Genomic DNA, 16,254 nt, shown 5'->3' with positions numbered 1-16,254 from the left:
TATGCTTATGGACAGGAACCTAGCGTAACTGTCTCCTGAAGGGCTTATTCGGAAGCCAATAAAAATAGATGCAGAGATCCATAGCCAAACATCAGGAAGAGCTAAGGGAGTCCTGTGGAAGAGTGGGGGATAAGCTTTAGAGAACCAGGAGTGGAGGTTAGTGAGAGAGGGGATCAAGGACACCACAAGAGGTCCTGTAGAGTCAACTAACCCTGGGTCCATGGGAGCTCACAGAGACTGAAACACCAACCAAAGAGCATGTAGGGGCTGGACGTAGGCCCCACACACATTTGTAGCAGATGTGAAGTTCCATCTTCATGTGAGTCCCCCTGACAATTGGAGCAGGGCTGTCTCTGACACTGTTACTTGTCATCGGATGCCCTTCCCCTAGCTGGATTCCCTGGTCAGGCCTCAGTGGGAGAGGATACATTTAGTCCTGCTGCAACTTTATGTCTCAAGGCAAGGTGGTACCAAATGGGGACTTCCCCTTCTGTGAGGAGAACCAGAGTGGGTAATGGAAGAGGAATCCGTGAGGGTAGGACTGAGCAGAAAGAATGGAGTTGGTGCTGTAACCTGAATGTAAAGTGAAGAAAGAAACAAGGAAGGAAGGAAGGGAGGGAGGGAGGGAGTGAGGGAGGGAGGGAGGGAGGAAGGAAGGAAGGAAGGAAGGAAGGAAGGAAGGAAGGAAAGAAGGAAAGACCTAGAAGCATGCTCTTATTTTTCTCTCCTTTAAAAAGATTCTTTTGATCCCACACTCAGGGATGTGGTCTCCATATTTCTCTATTCTTCTTTGTATTATTCCTTGAGAATATTCTGAACTTAATTTCTTTCTTTCAATTCTTCAGTACAAACTAGTTCAGGTTTTATTCACAGTATTCTTATAAATATGCTCTCAAGGATGTCAGCGGTCTTTACATTGTTTATTAAAGGAGTAAATATGTGGCTAACTCTTAATCTTTGTTTTAAGTCTTCCTGCAGAGCTCAACAGTACTCAAAACTCCCTCTTCTTTGAAGTAATTTTCTTCCAATTATTTCTTACTGATGTTCTCCCTTGTCACTTGCTTCTCATTTCAAGTTTCTTCTCCTGATGTGCCCTGCAGTTTCCTTGCACTCCCGGGCTCATATATGCAGTGACTTCCCTGACTGGCATTCTTTGGTGTCTAAACCCATTCCTGTGGCCCAGTTCCTGATTGATGTTAGAGACCAGAACTCCCCACTGAATGCCAGTTTCTTGCATCTAATCACAAAGTAACAACCTCCCATTAACATAAGTTTGTTATTTAGGTTTAATAAAAATGAGGGCAATGAAAACAAGCTGAGCACCACTTTCCCCTTTCTCTGATGACCCAGTGAGGTGTGAGCAAGCAGCCTCCCGCAGTCATGGAAAGGAACAGTTCCCACTGCTCCTACAGCATCACCCATCATGGTAGACTTTATACTCTGAACTGGGGACTAAAATAAAGCGCCCTTCTCTCAAATTTCTCTAGCCAGATATTAGGTCACAACATGGAGACAGGAAACTAACACATTTTCTAAATAGGAATCTTGAGATCACATTTGCTTTCTCTTTCACTCGCATGTCACATAATCCGAGGATGCTGTGGCTTGTACTGTCACACTCTATTCACACTTGACTATCCCACCACCACTACCACCTTTGACAGAACATCATCTCCCACCACAATTATAATAGCTAAATAAGTCTACCTAATTGTGTCCGTTTTAACCATGTAGTCCTCATACTAAAGGTAAATGAATTTGCTAAATTTAAGTCCAATCTGGTCATTTACCTACTCAAAAGCCTACCTTTCTCAGGTCAAAATTAAAAAAAAAAAAATCATTCTGGCCACTTTGGAACTGGGCACTCTGTTCTTTTCTTTTGCCGTCCTCATCACCTAGAATTCTTTCTGTCATTCATTCCTCTCCATTTCCCTTGACTCTGTCACTTTCCCCTCAGTGTCAGGAATGTTCCCAAATCTGGCTTGTTGTGCTTCACTCTTCTCCCCGACAGAACTGCTGTTTCTGCAAATACCTTCCTGCCTCATTTCCTTAGCTATTATTAAAAGCCCCCTTCCCAGTAAAATCTGACCTGTATCTCCTGTAAAATTGCAATCCCTATTTCCATACAGTCTCATCCCTTCCTGCATTAGTCTGGGTTCCTCTTGCAGAACAGGACCCAGGACCCATACAATGGTTGAAGAATTGGAGCAGAGAAAGAACTTATGAGGACTGAGTGACATGATTATAAGGGCTAAGATACCCAGTGATATATCCTCTGCAGTGAGTTACTTAGTAATTTATCTCCTTTCTGAAGACCTCAGAATGAAGGGAGTCAAAGATGGAGGTCTGTGAAAACCGGGTGACTGGTATATTTCCAAAGTGTGAAAAAAAAAAAAAACATGGGGTGAAATCTGTGAGATATGGATGTTTTGAGAAGTTGTTAAGTCATTGAGGCATGTCCCAAGGGAATGTGGGATCATTACTCCATCCTCCCCACCATTTCATCTGCATGTGACCTGAGAGATTTGATTCTTCCATGTGCTGCTACCAGGATGTGCTTAACTTGCCACCGGCTCAAAGCAATGCTGTTAGTCAATTGTGAACCTTGAGTCTCAATAAGCACTCTTTTCTGCTTAAAGTTCTTATCATAGGTATTTTGTTATAGTAACAGAAAGCTAACTATGACAAAAACTTCAGGCACTTCACACCAATTATACTTCGACTCACTACTGACCTCCCACAGAAGGCAGCACTCATTCCTAAATCCATTTCACAGTCAGAACTGAGTATCAGAAAAAACAGTCTAGAATTTTTAACCATCATTTTGAACATTTTTAACTTGGTTAAAGATGTTACTATTCCAAACCTTAGGCTCTCAACTAATTGCCAGAAAAGTTTTTGTTACATGAATTTTCAAGTCCTAACATGTTATTTCTCATAAAAGCTGCTACATCGGGACTTTTCCAAGCCCTGAGGTCTTAGTTTATAAATGTGTTTATTATTTTCATATTTCCTATTCTTACCCACTCTCCTACCATTCTCTTCCCTTCCCTTCTTCCTCTCAATTCTCTAAGGGCTTTTGTTCTCTCTAAAGTAGACAGATTGCCAACAATCCTTCTATCTAAATCTTCTTGAGGAAAAACACACTTGATAATCTTCAGGACGTTAAACTAAAGGCCACTTTCTGTCCCCAGTTGAATCACAGTGTGTCATATGGATGAACTTTATCGGTGATTCTCAAATGCACTCCTTATAGAAACTTAGCCTCCTAAGGATCTCCAAGGGCCTCTGACTTCAATTCTGAGGTGAAGATACCTATCACATATGGAGCGCATGTCTCTAAGGATCTCTGAAAGCTTCTGGTTGCAGCTTTGAGACTGAGCTACCTGCCAGGTACAGAGCACACATCTCTTCTCTCTGAGGTTTCCAAGCATAGAGGCTAAATTGGATGAAAAGATGCAAAAATCATTGGCTCCCTACCATGCTTACTTTAGACAGTACTTTGTTAAATGAAGGTTTTCAGATAATTGCTTAATGTGTTGACACGTAGTAGGTACTATGTAAGTGCTGATGAGCTTTTGTGGTTTTCGATATGCCTCTTAGGCAAGGATTTTGGGTCCAATGGTATTTTTTTCAAACCTGCTTAGTAAAGTCAAGTTCTGAATAGAAATGGTGATGGAGTGTATTGCCTAATTAACTGTGCTGGTAATTAAACTGCAACAGAAACAGCCTATATGCACTTAACTAGACATTTATTATAGCCTAATAAGGTAACGATTGTATGATAAATACATAGTGCTTGATTACAAGGAATAGATGCTCTGAGTATTAACAAATGCTGGTAGATAGGAAAAAACCATTATGCAATTTATAGTCCCTTTCACTAAGAAAGAATCACATTAATTCTTATACCCACTTTTATACATTTATCATATAAACATAGTCAATGGATTTGACAGACATGGTGAAGTATTCTGACTCTCCCACTTCACCACACTTCACAATGCACTTTTGTGACTAAATGTGGCTGAAAATAAAGTCATAGAGAAAGGTAACAGATCACCTGAGAGGCCAAGTTTGCTCCTTCATGATAACCCCAAACTAAAGGTTCACAGAGCTTTAAGGTTCATATAGGTGATAAGCTGAGGATTAAAATAACCCTTTATGGCTTCTTATAACAGGTTCTTTTCCTCCTTCTACAACATAGATGGGTGTGTGTGTGTGTGTGTGTGTGTGTGTGTGTGTGTGTGTGTGTGTCTTTTAAGTATACTTTTCCATTCTCTGGATTTTTTCTTTTCTACCTAGTCAATGTCAGGAAAATAACTGTTTTACTTGGAGAGTAGATAGATGCAAGTCCCAGATGGAAACAATAGATAAAGTAATTTACATAAAACTTTAAGCCAATAATGTACAACCCTATGGAGGTAGTGGGATTTGAACCAGATGGGAGGAGAAACCAATAGCATTGGTGTTGATGATGTGTAGAAATTAAATTCACAAGTCTTTCCCCTGCTTTATGGAGACTTGTCATTGGTGGCCAGAAATCAGCCTTTCCCTAAGTTTGATACCATATAAAATAATAAGCATTATATATGATTTGGTTGACCATCATGATGGTTTACATTGATTGTTATCTTGACAAGATCTAGAGCCACTGAGGAAACAAACCTAGGCGTATCTGTTTGAAAGTTTTTAGATTAGATTAATTGAGGCAAGAAGTCTACCCTAAATGTGGACAGTACTATCCCATGGGCTAAGATCCAGGAGGGAAAAGGGCCAAAGTGAGCTGAGCACTAGCAATCATCTCTTTTTACTCCCTGACTGCAGCAGATGCAACGTGAGCAACAGCCTCTGGCTCCTGCCTCCAGGCTTTCTCTTCCATGACAAATTATGCTCTCAAACTGTAAGCCACCACAAATACTTCTTTCCTTAAGTTTACTTCACCCGTGTATTTTGTTACAGTAATGGGAGAGGTTACTAATACACTAGTTCAGTAAAAACCTCTAGTTAGGATTTTACAGGTACAAGAACAGTAAGTAATAAGAAGTGAGGAAACATGGAGCAGTGTAAATTAGCCTATATTTGGAATGTTTCCAGTTTGCCAAGTGTCATTCCTGGGCATAGCTTCTATCCCCAGATTGGTCTCATCCAGATTCACAGGAGTGGACTTTTGTCTCCATTAAAAAAGAACTATAAACACAAAAAAGAGATAATTCTGGTTATGAAGGAGGAGATGATGACTCATTAGGGCCAATGAGTATGCATCGGTTAGATGCGAAACATAGGGTTTTCCAAACAGCATTATAGATTTTTGAGCTTTTTAAAAGCAAGATATAAAATGCCAAAAATTGTGGCTCTCATAATCACCAGTCACTTAATTAAAATCCAATAATGGCCGTATTCTATCAAAGAAAATCCTTTTTGGATGCATACAACAGACAAAAGAACCTGCACTTAATATTTTTTATTGAAATCGTGCCACCTGGTCCTTTGTTATACTACAAGATGAAAGAACATAATAATGGTATTATCCCAAACATGTGAGCCAGCATTGTAGGGAAGGAATTAGAAATTAGAGGAGTTCTGGGTCAAATTAGAAATCATACATTTAAACCAATTACTCACCTACCTTATTACTGACACACATTAGGCCATGGGAATTTTCAGAGCTCTCAGTGCTGTCTGATTTCTCCTCTCATTTCCAGGATGTGTTTTAAGGTAAGGTCATTTTGGGTGAATTAGCCTTTCTGCCTCCTATGGATCCACAACGAGATATACTCCTCCAAAAGCAGGGAAAACAGACTCTCCCTCACCAAGCCCCAGAAATGATGGCTACCTGATCCTAAAGCCCTTGACAGTGAATCTCCTGTGGGAATCAAGTGCATCCCAGGTCCCCAAGTGACTTTCATCCATCCCAAGGCCAAAAGCCACTGATCCAGACTCTCATCAGTCTTGTCGTATCTTATACTCTCTTTCAGAGTGGGCAGGTCTCCCCAGGGTATCATCAAGAACAAATTATGACATAAATGTCTCTCCCTCCTCCAAACCCCACACCTGTTAAAAGTAATGTGCTGTTGGATGCCAGAATTACCCCACTGGTCATTCCTCCAGTAGATATTGCTTGTAATTCCTAACTGACAATGAAGAAGGCGTACTGTGTTTTTACTCACATTCCAAGGAAAATACCTGGGAACTTTTCTCATAGTAAGTAGTTCTCCAACTCTCCAAATACCAACCAGATAGATGCCTTACATTTTAACTTAATTTTGACACTAGGTCCCTGGAGTTAGTAGTACTTTACAGATAAAAGATACAAGCCCAATATACTTCTTCAACAACAGCATGAACCCCACACCCCAGCTTTGCATCTCTACCTTGAATCTACTGGTTACCAATTGCTGGATCATATAATTCAACGTTTTTTTGAGGAATTACCCTATGATTTCCTGCAGTAGTTGCTACATTTAAATTCCCCTAGCCATGCAGAAGAGTACCAGTTTTCTCCTTATAACTGATAATGTGCTAGAATATTCATAGAACTAAAGAAAGTCTTTCATTTACTATGACTTGTTTATGAAAATACATAAATTTGAATTGTCAAGTGGAAGAAATGGGTGGAAGGCAGGTTGTATGTAGCTTTGTGCCTATGAATGTAGGCATACCACCCTAACAGCATCTTGATATAGTCACCAACTTCAAAGCCCATGACTTATCCACTAATTTTTATTAAAGACTTTATTACATTAATATGACCAATTGAATCATTGGGCATAGATAATTAATCTCAGTCAACTACCCTTCCCCTGTTTTCTGCAGATCAAAATTGAGATGGAAATTATCAAACATCTAAACAACCAGCATCATCCTGGAATCATTGAGGGTCCCTTGAGCAAACGCTATAGAAAAATCAAATATATATCTATATTTCTTCTCAACACATAGGATTAAAAAGTGTTGTCCCAAGGACAACACTCAAAATGTGCCCTGATTTTACCTAGATATTCCTTTCTGAAGACTCAGAACCCCTTAAGCCTCAATCCTCAAATACTATAGCTTTTGAATTAATCAGTGGGGCCTAGACATCAATAATTCTTGTCAACAGTTCCAAGAGAGATTTTAGTGTGCCACCAGGACTGAGAATCATTGAGATAGAATGCATAGTCAAAACTCCTGGCTCAGTGTACTTAATCATTAGATAAAGGCAAATTAAAACTACAGTGAAACACAGTTTCACAGTGTTGAAATGACTGTTATAATAAAAAAAAAAAGAAAAAAATGAGTATTCACTAAAGTGTGAAGACATTAAAAGCCTTATCCACAGCTATAGGGGATGTGAAGTGGTCCAACCCGTATAGAAAACAGCAACACGATAATCAAAGGGCTAAATAATACACGCTCCTGCTGTTTGATACCCCTAAAGAATTAAAACAGAGACTTAAAAAAAGGTATCTGTCTGTACATCTTAGCAACAGCATTATTCACTACAGCCAAAAGGGGGAAGCATCCCAATTGTTCACTGATAAGTGAATAAACAAATATAATATGTAATTCTAACAAAATAATGTTTAACTTCAAAACAGAAACTCTGAGGGACTGGAGAGATGACTCAGAGCCTAAAGTGTTTGCCACAAAAGCATAAGGACCTCACTTGAGTCTTAGAAGCCACATAAAAGCAGTCATGATAGCACACACCTGTAATCCCCCGTGATCCTAAAGTAGACAAGAATATGCCCTGAACTTACAGGTCAGCCAGCCTGGTCTATACAAATAAGAGATCTTATCTTAAACAAGATAGAAGGCAAGGACCAATACTGAAGCTCTTCTAACCTTCACATACATGCCACGGAAGGCATATATATATAGACTATATATATAGAGAGACTCTGTCTATCTCATACACACAAACACACATACATGGAGGGAGGGAGGGAGGGAGGGAGGGAGGGAGGGAGGGAGGGAGGGAGGGAGAGACACAGAGACAGAGACAGAGAGAGAGAGACAGACAGAGAGAGAGTGAGAGAGAGGAGGAATATTGGCAAATGCTATGATATGGATGATCCATGAGGGGAAAAGACAGTATGTCTCTACTTACATGAAGGCCCCAGAGTGATGAAATTCTCATGGTGAAAAGGAAAACTGACAATCGCAGAAGTCACAGAGAGAAGACTCAAAAGTGTTAACATGTATAGCTTCAGGTTAGAAAAAATGAAAGGGTTCTACAGCAGGGTTGCAGAACAATGTGAACAGAAGGCCACCGAAGTACATACTCAAAATGATGAAAATGGCAAATGTTATGTTCAATATATTTTAAACCCAACTTTAAATTCCACTGGAAAGCAAAACCACTTATGACCAAGCTCCCAGCCATGCATGCTCAGACACCCATGTGGGAGATAGGCAATTAAACACAGGTCCTTGAGACTCATCTACAGATGTCTGGGATCCACAGGTCCATCTTTCTCTCAGGAAGCACATGAGTACACACTCAAGATGATTAGAATTTCTGTCTGTTCTATGCAACTGTATCTGAGTACCTGATAGCAAAGACGTAGTTTCTCATGGCTTTGAAGGCTGGTAAGTCTAATATCAAGGCGTTAGTGAATTTATTGCTAATAGGTTATTATCTCTACCTCCAAGATGGTGCTTTGAATCTGTGTTCTCCTGAGAGGAGGAATTTAAACGTTGTGTCCTCACACGGTATAAGGCATGAACTCCCTCTGTTAAGTCCTAATCCCACTGATGACATTAAAGGGATCCTCTTAATTGTCCCATTTTGCACTGATGTCACATTCGCAGCACCTGAACAGGTGGAACACATTTGAGCTACAGTGCTGCCTGTTGTCCTGGGAGCCCATTCTTTATTATTAGAGCTACTATGGGTCAGAGGGGAAAATCAAGTGCAGATCATAGTCCTGGAGCAGGTGTTCACAGACATAACCAACTTAAACAGTGCTTCACAATGATTCTTCCCATCCCCTATTCCTCTAGAACTGGGCCCACCTTTTGTCCACTGTCTAATCTGCGAATACACAATCACTATGGCATCCTAGTTCCTTTTAATAAGCTTCACATACCAGGTTTCCAATCCACTCAAACACCTTTCACTCTGTTTCCTATTAAAATAAAGTGTATCTGAGGTTAGAAAGATGGCCCAGCACCTATGTAAAAATTCTGGCCTAGGCTTGGCACTGAGCACTTATAATACTAAACCTTGAAAGGTAGAGAAAAGGTAGAGCCATGGAGTTTATAGCCCAGGAAGTCTAGCTTAACTAGTGGCCTTTGAGCCAATGAGAGACCCTGTATCATGGAAGGTGTCATGGATGATCTCTTATCCAGGTCTGAGACCAGTTTCTTAATCTTGCTCTTGGTCTGTTTCCTCACATACTCATTGATGAGCTTTTTGCTCTCCCTAGTCTTCTGGAGCCCTAGCCTTCTCCTGGAATTCTCTGCCAGGATCTATAGGCGCTTTTCTTTTTTTTTTTTTTTCTTTTTTTTTTGAAATTTAAATTTTTTTCTTTTTTTTTAATTGGATGTTTTATTTACATTTCCTATGTTGTCCCCTTACCCCATCCCCCACCCACCCAGGAACCCCCTATCCCCTCACCCCTCCTCCCTCTTCTCTGTGGATGTAACCTCTATCTATCCCCCCCACTCCCACCTCCCCACCCTCAAAATTCCCACCCCCTGGGGCATCCAGCCTTCATGAGGTCAAGGTTCTTTTCTTCCACCTATGCCCAGCAGGGCCCTCCACTCTTACATATTCAGCTAAAGCCCTGGATCCCTCCATAAGTGCTCCCAGGCTGGTGGTTTAGACCCTGGGAGCTGTGGTTGGTTGGTATTGTTGCTCTCCTCATGGTGCCACAAATCCTTTCAGCTCCTTCAGTCTTCACTCTAACTCCTCCATTGAGAACCCCATGATCAGTTCAATGGCTAGTTGTGAGCATCTGCCTCTGAATATGTCAGACTCTTGAAGACCTCTGAGGAGACATCCATATCAGGCTCTTATCAGCATGCACTTCCTGACTTCCAAGTCAGGCTCTTATCAGCATGAACTTCCTGATTTCCACATCAGCATCTACCTTTGGTGACTACACATGGGATAGATACTCAGGTGGAGTGGTCTTCAGAGGACCCCTCCTTCAGTTTCTGTCCCTCACTTTGTCTCCATATTTGATCCCTTAAGTATTTTGTTGCTCCTTCTAAGAAGGACCGAATCACCCTCACTTAGTCTTCCAGGGCACTGCCTGTGCTAATCTTTGCCTGGCTCCCAGGCTGGCTGAGAATGAGTAGGAGGTGCCTAAAGCCCTGGTGGATGTCTGGCTCAGCTGTCTCTATGAGACTGAACTTGAGACCTTCTAGAATCTCCTCCAAGGTGTTGTTCTTTGCTCCGAGGGACAGGAAGGCCAAAGCAGTATAGATGCTGAATGGGGAGAAGACAACGTTTTTATTCTGATTCTTCAAAATCAGCTCCTTTAAAACCAACACACGCACAGAAAGGGGAGGAATGGAGGGAGGAAGGGAGGGAGGGAAGGAGGGAGGGAGGGAAAAACCTTAATGCTCAACTTTAAATAGTAATACCTACTTCACATGTCAACTTCTTTGAGCTAGGGAAGGCAGGTCTGTGGACAGATATACTGCTCACCTGTGGATACACTGCTGTGACTCCAAACCCATATAACTCAAGAATGAGTTAAAGATACAGGCAGATGATTCCTCCTAAATAAAGATACCAAAGAGCCCTTGAACCCTAATCTAATCATAAGCCAGCTGCAGACCATGCCACCTTTTATTCTTGGTGTCAGCCTAGCTGGGATGCTGAGGAATACGGAGACAACACGTCAGGATGTATGTGCTCTAGCCCTATGATCTGCCTCTAGAGGCCTGAAAGCTTTTAAAATGGGGGTGTTGCCATATTTTCCCTTTTGAACTTTTGGAATCTTAGAAACTAGTTAGTCTAGGTTCAGTCATTTGGGGATTTTTGCTGGTTTTAATTAGGGGTGTGTGTGTGTGTGTGTGTGTGTGTGAGTGTGTTCAGGCCAGAGAATAACAGGAGTATGTGTACAGATGTATGGAGATGTATGTGTGTGCATACCTGTAGAAGCCAGAAGCCAGTCTTTGATGTAGTTCCTCAGACACCATCTGCCTTTTTTAGAGTCTTACTGGGACATGGACCTTACTGACAAAGGAGTGCCAACAATCTGCCAGCCTCTGCCTCCCAGCATGAGAATGACAAGTAGGCACCACTGTGCTTTACACAACAAACAAACACCATAGTCATGTGACTGCTGGGACCAAACCAGTCCCTCAGGTTCACAGGGCCCCTGGCAAAGAATCCTGTCTATGTCCCCCTGCTACTGCCTTCCCTAAAGAAAAGGACATCCAGGAATTCAGATCCTGGTTGTTGTGTCATTGTCATTTTACTCAAAAAAAAAAAAAAAAAAGAAGGCTAACTGCACAAGCCCAAAGACATCCCTTTCTGAAAGCCATTCTCTTCCAAATGCAGAGTGTGTGGAAGTCAAACACTTCCTGCCCTAAGAGAGTTTGCAGGCCTGACTGCTTCACAATATAGGGGAGCTGCAACACAAGAAAATGTACAGGATGAAAATATCTCTGGAATTTTCCTCAAGTGATTTGCCAAAGGTTTTGATTCCTGTATACAGAAGAGTGGAGTCAAGAAAACCCTGGCTATCATGTCCCTCTTATCAGGCTGGGCATTCTTAATGAAGTTCCATGAATGTGCTGGGCCTCAGTTTCCCTTCAATAAGACAGGCTTAGTCTATGTCTATCATGAGAACATAAACTTAGCACATTACTAAGCAAACACAGCCTATGAAGGACTTAGGAATGAGTAACAAATTCCACAAACGAAAGCCTTTTTCACTTTCCACTACACCTGTTGTCTTTCCCAGAGGTCTGCTGGGGGTGGGGGTCTAGTGAAGAGTGGCTTGTGGCATTTGGCAAGGATTTACACCTCTCATAAATCCACCCACCTTGACATTTTCAAAGCCTAGCTCAGAAGAAAACGTCCCTTTTCTCTGAAGCATTAAGTGAACACGTGCATGGTTATCATCTATCTAAAAAAAAAAAAAGATGAACAAGAAAAGAGGGAGGGAAAAGAAATGCAGCTGAACCGACACGAGAAACTCGCCATTTTATTCTGCACAATTGAACTTCATTAATCATAGAAAATCAGAGATGGAAAAGACCTATTAGGTCACCCCATCTATCCCTCGGAAAGCATTAAAAGCTTTCAAATGAGACAGAAATCGGAGGTCCTGATTGCTGATGGTCATTAAAGATGGTTTTCGTGAAGAAAAATGTTAACCTTCGCGTCCCTGACAAATTACACTCTGTGTGGTTATGGCTGCCTTTGCCAGAGCGCCCCAGTTCCAGGGTTGGAGGTCACCGCCCCTTAGCATGAGTGCTGCTAAGTGGCTTCATCAGGGGCCCCTCTTCGATAAACCACCATTTCTGATGGAAGGGGGCCTTGTCGGAGAGGAGCTTGGCCAAGTTCCAGGCTCTTCCCCTGCTTTCTCTGCAGGAGAGAAGTGTGCCATTTCCCCTTCACAGACACTTCCCTTTCGACTCCCACTTTTTCCCAGGAAGCCTTCTTGCTTCTGCTCCTCTCCACCTGCACCCAGCCCTCCTCTGCACACACGCTTGGCTTCCTTTGTTGAGCAAAACAGTCACAAATTCTGGGCGCCTCCAGGGCAGCCTTGATTCAGTGCCTGATCAGAATCGCTCGGACTTCTTTTCCCCTTCTGCTGCATGATGCTGTCTTTTTCCAATTCATGAAGCTCTCATGGGAGAGGATCCCATTTTTAGTTCATAAGAGAAAGTGTGTAGCTCTGCTCTGCACATTGTAGGAGCCAAGCACTCGGCAAAACCAGGAATGAAACCATGATACACACCCATCCAGATAGGTCTGTGAACTCTAGGAGGGAGGAGCTTTCTCTTGCTCTAATGTCTCTAAGGTGGATTGTAATAAACTTCTCAAACTGTTGTAGCTGCTCTAGAGCTGGGAAACAGCTCAGCCAATCAAAGTGGAACACTGTCAACCACTCCTGCTTATCTCAATTACATTCTCAATAAGTTTTTCTACACTGCTTGAGCAAAATTTTTCTCCCTAGGAACGTGGCCATTAAACATCCCGCAGGTACTGTCACTCTGCTCTGCCTCAGGAATAGAAGACTTGGTTCCTAAGCTGAACCATAGCTTCAAGGGAACAGACACCACGTTTTCTGTTGCCTTTCAGGCCTGCAGCCCAAGCTTTACCCAGCTAGCTTTACAGAACACTTCTCTGTACTGGGTCCGTTTGCAACACGAACTTACCTTTATTTTCATACACATATTTCGCCCCCCGCCAATATAGGTAATAATGTCTGGGCTGGCTTAAGTACCTCTACCTAAAAGGTCACTCTTAGCTTCTACTTCCCCAGGACATATTGTTCTGAAGATGTTCATGAAAGACTAAGCATTTTACATATGACATGTGATTTTACTCATAGCAACCAAAGACTGGTTTTGGTATTATGTGCATGAGTTTGTCTACAATATATGTCTGTGTGCCACATGCATGCATGGTGCCCATGGAGGTCAGGAGAAGATAACTGATAACCCAAAACTGGTGTTACAGATAGTTGTGGGCTGCCATGCAGGTCCTGGGAATCAAACCCTAGACTTCTGCAAAAGCAGCAAGTGTTCTTGTTTAACTGCTGAGCTATCTCTCTAGCCCCAAGACATATTTCTTTACTGTCTCCCTGTCACATCTTCTTCTGTGGCCACCAAGCAGGCCCAGTTTGGATGAATGAGCTTCAAGGCTGTGTGTGTGTGTGTGTGTGTGTGTGTGTGTGTGTGTGTGTGTGTGTGTCTGTTGCTGCAATAAAATAACTTGACAAAAAGAAACTTGGGGGAACAAAGAGTCTGTTCAGCTTATAACTCCAGGTTATAGTCCATCATTGAGGGGAAGTCATAGAGGCAGGTGCTTGTGATAGCTGATTGCACCAGAGGCACAGCCAAGAGCAGAAGGAGGCAAATATACCCATGTTGAATTTTCCTATGTCAATTGATGGTCAAGACCTGCCTCAGACATGCCCACAAGCCGACCTATTGAACTTTCACCCCCTAACTTTCCCCACCTGCACAATGTCCCCTGCAGCTTGGCAACCGCAATATCCTGCTTGGCAGCTGCAGATAGATTCAAAGCAGTGTACTGTATCTCCTGAGGAAAGCAGGTAGATCTGAACAGCTTCTTAGTTAAGGCCCTCTTCCCAGATGATCCTGCCAATTTAGCATTTAAAATGCTAGCCACCACAAAGTCTAAGAAGAGGCCTTGGCAAGGAAAACTTTTCATGCAAGCAAAAGAAGCAAGTTACACCAGCAGATTCTCCATCCAGAGGCAGAAAGTGACAAAAGATATTTGTTTTAGTGATACATAATAACTTACTGATGCTAAGACTTCAGATGAAAATCATAAAGCTAGTCCTTTCTCCATCTCACCGTATTTCAGTGTTACAGTGTATCACTCTCTAGAAGGTATTCAACATTCCTTGAATACAGTACCCAAAGTTGTGGTGAACCCCAACCATAAAATTATTTCATTGCTACTTCAGAACTATAATTTGCTACTGCTATGAATCATAATATCAATATATGACGTGCAGAAGATCTGATATGTCCCAAAAGGGACATGAGCCACAGATTGAGAACCACTGTCCCAGAGTCACCTCTTTGTATGTGAATATTCCTAAATACTTATCAAACCTCCATACGGTCAATCTCAAACAGGAAGAGCCCACCTAATAATATGTATTTTGTTTTAACTTCGAAAGACAATACAAGACAATGGGCAGGTGATTGGGGCTCACACTGTCGACGTAAGCAGCTATAGAGCTGGAACAGGAAGCTGAGAATAGGTAAATGAAGGGAGACCATAATATATAGACTGCGAAATGTCAGGGGACACAGACATAGACTAGGCAAAGACTTGAACCATTTCCCCCCAGTTTTAATAGCTCCAGGCTGGCCATGGGCAACAACTGGTATGGCTGAACCAAATAGAAGGGCCCAGGCTGCCAGAAGCCAGGATCCTCGCCCTTCCTTACCCTCACCCCCTAACTTTCCCCACCTGCACAATGTCCCCTGCAGCTTGGCAACCGCAAGATCCTGCTTGGCAGCTGCAGATAGATTCAAAGCAGTGTACTGTATCTCCTGAGGAAAGCAGGTAGATCATAATTCAAGGCAGTGTACCGTGTAGACCATGAAATGTTTCAGGGCACAGGCCATGAAGATTCTGTACTTTTCCACCACCTGGCCCCTCTTACCCCTTCCCCTTGTAAAGCATACTATAAAAAGGGGCTTCACGTTCAAATACACGGCTCTTGGCAAGCAATTGCTTCCTTGAGTCTGTTCTTCTCTCTCGCCCGTTCTTTTTCAGGTTGTGGTCCTCCTCACCCCCACGAATAACTAGGACCCGCAGGTCGGGTCACCAGGCCAGGAAATAAAGAAGTCAATCAGGACTCCCACAGTTATAACTCCTCTGGAAAAGGATTTTGCAAAGAAATATAATGTGAATTTCAAGTAATAATGCGTATAATAGTTAGAATGTGGGAGTTCCATATATTATAATAATAAATTATTTTGATAATCTTAATTATCCTTAGTGAAACACATGATTTATATTTAATTGCTTTACTGTAATGAAATAAAGTGATTGTAGCTGTAATTGTTACATATAATGTAGAATTCACATTATAAACTAAAACATTTCTATTATAATAAACAAATGCATGATTTAGTTAACAACTGTTCGTTGCAGATGTTTGAGCTGGGAAGTCTTAAGAGTCTTTTCTTTGCTTTCAGGTTGATTTAAGTTTTCTCAGATAGTGGAATCTTTTCTAAGATTCTGTATACTCAATCTCCAAGACCAGAAGCTCACAATCCCCACTGTGCTGACAGGTAGGTGAATTACCAAGAGGAACCCATCTTTCACTAGAAAGTGTCAATGGAATGAAAGCTTGTGTTTATCCTTTTGCTTTGTTTTTCTTTGTGAACACATTGTCTTATTATGTAACCTGAGATAGCCTCAGTGTTATAATTCTCCTGGAGCAGTCTCCCAAATGTTGACACCAGAAGAATCAAAAGAAAAAGTCTCAGTAGTCAATCTACTTGTGACCTTCCTGCCATCATTGGCTGAAGTGTCTATCAAAGCTGCAGCAGATCTCTTTCTCTGTCTCTCTGTCTCTCTGTCTCTCT

The sequence above is a fragment of the Grammomys surdaster genome, unplaced genomic scaffold (genome assembly GCF_004785775.1).
Source record: "Grammomys surdaster isolate TR1022 unplaced genomic scaffold, NIH_TR_1.0 243, whole genome shotgun sequence".
NCBI lineage: Eukaryota > Metazoa > Chordata > Mammalia > Rodentia > Muridae > Grammomys > Grammomys surdaster.
Note: the sequence above shows the minus strand (reverse complement) of the source record.